A 4,805-nucleotide genomic window follows, 5' to 3' on the forward strand; every position below is an offset into this window, starting at 1 on the left:
GGGCGGACAAGGGCAAAGAGGGGCGGACAAGGGCAAAGAGGGGCGGAGAAGTGCGGAGAATACGGGACAAGGGCAAAGAGTGGCGGACAAGCGCGGAGAATACGGGACAAGGGCAAAGAGGGGTGGACAAGGGCAAAGAGGGGCGGATAAGAGCGGAGAATACGGGACAAGGGCAAAGAGGGGCGGACAATGGCAAAGAGGGGCGGACAAGGGCAAAGAGGGGCGGACAAGGGCAAAGAGGGGCGGACAAGTGCGGAGAATAAGGGACAAGAGTAAAGAGGGGCGGACAACGGCAAAGAGGGTCAGACAAGGGCAAAGAGAGGCGGACAAGGGCAAAGAGAGGCGGACAAGGGCAAAGAGTGGCGGACAAGTGCGGAGAATACGGGACAAGGACAAAGAGGGGCGGACAAGTGCAATGAGGGGTGGAAAAGTGCAAAGAGGGTCAGACAAGGGCAAAGTGGTGCGGACAAGGGCAAAGAGGGGCGGACCAGGGCAAAGAGGGGCGGACAAGAGCAAAGAGGGTAGGAGAAGTGCCGAAAATACAGGAGATGGTCAAAGAGAGTCGGACAAGGGCAAGGAGGGGCGGAAAAGGGCAAGGAGGGGCGGAAAAGGGCAAGGAGGGGCGGAAAAGTGCAAAGAGGGGCGGACAAGGGCAAAGAGGGGCGGACAAGGGCAAAGAGGGGCGGACAAGGGCAAAGAGGGGCGGACAAGGGCAAAGAGGGGCGGATAAATTCAAAGAGGGGCGGACAAGTGCAAAGTGGGGCGGACAAGGGCAAAGTGGGGCGGACAAGGGCAAAGTGGGGCGGACAAGGGCAAAGAGGGGCGGACAAGGGCAAAGAGGGGCGGACAAGGGCAAAGAGGGGCGGACAAGTGCTGAGAATACGGGAGAAGGGTAAAGAGGGGCGGAGAAGTGTGGAGAATACGGGACAAGTGCAAAGAGGGGCAGACAAGGGCAAAGAGGGCCGGACAAGATCAAAGGAGTGTGGAGAAGGGCAAAGAGGTGCGGACAAGGGCAAAGAGGGAAGGACAAGGGCAAAGAGGGGCGGAGAATTGCTGAGAATACGGGACAAGGGTAAAGAGGGCAGACAAGGGCAAATAGGGGCGGACAAGGCAAAGAGGGGCGGACAAGATCAAAGGAGTGTGGAGAAGGGCAAAGAGGTGCGGACAAGGGCAAAGAGGGAAGGACAAGGGCAAAGAGGGGCGGAGAATTGCTGAGAATACGGGACAAGGGTAAAGAGGGCAGACAAGGGCAAATAGGGGCGGACAAGGCAAAGAGGTGCGGACAAGGGCAAAGAGGGAAGGACAAGGGCAAAGAGGGGCGGAGAATTGCTGAGAATACGGGACAAGGGTAAAGAGGGCAGACAAGGGCAAATAGGGGCGGACAAGGCAAAGAGGGGCGGACAAGGGCAAAGAGGGGTGGACAAGGGCAAAGAGGGGTGGACAAGGGCAAAGAGGGGCGGACAAGGGCAAAGAGGGGCGGACAAGTGTGGAGACTACGGGACAACGGCAAAGAGAGGCGGACAAGGGCAAAGGGGGCGGACAAGTGCAGAGAATACGGGACATGTGCAAGTAGGTACAGACAAGTGCGGAGAATACTGGACAAGAGTAAAGTTGGGCGGACAACGGCAAAGCGGGGCGGACAAGGGCAAAGAGGGGCGGACAAAGGCAAAGAGGGGCAGACAAGGTCAAAGACGGACGGAGAAAGGCAAAGATGGGCGGACAAGGGCAAAGAGGGCCAGACAAGGGCAAAGAGGATGGAGATATCCGGAGAATACGGGACAATAGCAAAGAGGGGCGGACAAGGGCAAATATGGGCGGAAAAGTGCAAAGAGTGGCGGACAGGTGAAAAGAGGGGCGGACAAGGGCAAATAGGGGCGGAAAAGGCAAAGATGGGGGGACAAGGGCAAAGAGGTCCGGACAAGAGAAAAGAAGGGGCGGAGAAGTGCAGAGAATACGGGACAAGGGAAAAGAGGGGCGGACAAGGGCAAAGAGGGGTGGACAAGGGCAAAGAGGGGTGGAGAAGTGTGGAGAATACGGGACAAGGGAAAAGAGGGGCGGACAAGGGCAAAGAGGGGCGGACAAGGGCAAAGAGGGGCGGACAAAGGCAAAGAGGGGCGGAAAAGGGCAAAGAGTGGCGGACAAGGGCAAAGAGGGGAAGACAAGGGCAAAGAGGGGCGGACAAGGGCAAAGAGGGGCGGACAAGGGCGGAGAATACGGGACAGGGGCAAAGAGGGGATGAAAATTGCATAGAGGGTCGGACAGGGGCAAAGAAGGGCGTACAAGAGTAAAGAGGGTTGGAAAAGTGCGGAGAACACGGGACAAGGGCAAAGAGGGTCAGACAAGTGCGGAGAACACGGGACAAGGGCAAAGGGGGTCAGACAAGGGCAAAGGGGGTCGGACAAGGGCAAAGAGTAGTGGACAAGGTCAAAGAGGGGCGGACAGGGGCAAATAGGTGCAGAGAAGTGCGGAGAATACCGGACATGGGGAAAGAGGTGCGGACAAGGGCAAAGAGGAGCAGACAAGGGCAAAGAGGGGCGGACTAGAGAAAAGAGGGGGTGACAAGGGTAAAAAAGGGCGGACAAGGACAAAGAGGGTCGGACAAGAGCATAGAGGGGCGGACAAGAGCATAGAGGGGCGGACAAGGGCAAAGTGGGGCGGACAACTGCAAAGAGGGGCGGAGAAGTGTGTAGAATACGGGACAAGGTCAAAGAGGGACGGAAAAGGGCAAAGAGAGGCGGACAAGGGCAAAGAGAGGCGGACAAGTGCAAAGAGGGGCGGACAAGTGCAAAGAGGGGCGTACAAGGGCAAGGAGGGGCGGACAAGGGCAAGGAGGGGCAGACAAGGGAAAGGAGGGGCGGACAAGTGCAAAGAGGAGCGGACAAGGGCGGAGATTCAGGACAAGGGCAAAGAGGGGCAGACAATGGCATAGAGGGGCGGACAAGGGCAAAGAGGGGCGGACAAGTGCGGAAAATACGGGACAAATTCAAAGAGGGGCGGAAAATTGGCGGAGAACACGGGACAAGGGCAAAGGGGGGCGGAGAAGGGCAAAGAGGGGCGGAAAAGAGCAAAGAGTGTTGGACAAGTGCAAAGAGGGGCGGTAAGGGCGGAGAATACTGGACAATGGAAAACAGGGGCGGAGAAAGGCAAAGAGGGGCGGACAAGGGCAATTAGGAGCAGACAAGTTCAAAGAGGGGCGGACAAGTACAAAGAGGGGCGGACAAGTGCAAAGAGGGGTGGACAAGTACAAAGAGGGGCGGACAAGTACAAAGACTAGGGGAAAAGTGCAAAGAGGGGTGGACAAGGGCAACGAGGGGCAGACAAAGGCAGATGGGGCAGACAAGGGCAAAGAGGGGCGTGGAAGTGCGTATAATACGGGACGTGGGCAAAGAGGGTCGGACAAGGGCAAAGAGGGGCGGACAAGTGTAAAGAGGGGCGGACAAAGGCAAAGAGGGGCGGACAAGGGCAAAGACGGGCGGAGAAGGGCAAAGAGGGTCGGAGAATTTCAGAGAATACCTGAAAAGGGCATAGAGGGGCGGACAATGGGAAAGAGGGGCGGACAAGGGCAAAGAGGGCGGACAAGGGCAAAGAGGGGCGGACAAGGGCTAAGAGGGGCGGACAAGGGCTAAGAGGGGCGGACAAGGGCTAAGAGGGGCGGACAAGGGCTAAGAGGGGCGGACAAGGGCTAAGAGGGGCGGACAAGGGCTAAGAGGGGCGGAAAAGTGCAAAGAGGGGCGGAAAAGTGCAAAGAGGGGCGGAAAAGTGCAAAGAGGGGCGGAAAAGTGCAAAGAGGGGCGGAAAAGTGCAAAGAAGGGCGGAAAAGCTCGAAGAGGGGCGGACAAGGACAAAGAGGGGTGGAGAAGGGCAAAGAGGGGCGGAGAAGGGCAAAGAGGGGCGGAGAAGGGCAAAGAGGGGCGGAGAAGGGCAAAGACGGGCGGAGAAGGGCAAAGACGGGCGGAGAATTTCAGAGAATACCTGAAAAGGGCAAAGAGGTGCGGACAAGGGCATATAGGTGTGGACAAGGGCAAAGAGGGGCGGTCAAGGGCAAAGAGAGTCGGACAAATGCGGAGAATACGGGATTAGGGCAAAGAGGGGCGGACAAGGGCAAAGAGGGTCGGAAAAGTGCAAAGAGGGGCGGACAAGTGCAAAGAGGGGGGGAGAACGGCAAAGATGGGTGGAAAAGTGCAAAGACATGCGGAGAATTTCTGAGAACACGACAGAAGTGCAAAGAGGGGCGGACAAGGGGAAAGAGGGGCGGACAAGGGCAAAGAGGGGTGGAGAATCGCGGAGAATAATGGAAAAGTGCAAAGAGGGGCAGACAAGTGCAGAGAGGGTTGGAAAAATGGAAAGGGGGGCGGAAAAGGGCAAAGAGGGGCGGACAAGTACAAAGAAGGCCGGACAAGGGCAAAAAGGGGAGGAGAATTGCAGAGAATACGGGACAAGTGCTAAGATGAGCGGAAAAGGGCAAAGACGTGCGGAAAAGGGCAAAGAGGGGCGGACAAAGCCAAAGAGGGGCGGAGAAGGGCAAAGAGGGATGCAAAAGTGCGGAGAATACCGGACGAGTGCAAAGACGGCCGGACAAGTGCAAAGAGGGTTGGACAAGGGCAAAGAGGGGCGGACAAGGGCAAAGAGGGGCGGACAAGGGCAAAGAGGGGCGGACAAGGACAAAGTCGGTCGGAGAAGGGCAAAGACGGGCGGAGAACGGCAAAGACGGGCGGAGAATTTCGGAGAATACGAGACAAGGGCAAAGAGGGGCGGACAAGGGCGGAGAATAAGGGACAAGGGCAAAGAGGGGCGGACAAGGGCAA

The sequence above is a fragment of the Phaenicophaeus curvirostris genome, unplaced genomic scaffold, assembly GCF_032191515.1.
Source record: "Phaenicophaeus curvirostris isolate KB17595 unplaced genomic scaffold, BPBGC_Pcur_1.0 scaffold_67, whole genome shotgun sequence".
Classification (NCBI taxonomy): Eukaryota; Metazoa; Chordata; class Aves; order Cuculiformes; family Cuculidae; genus Phaenicophaeus; species Phaenicophaeus curvirostris.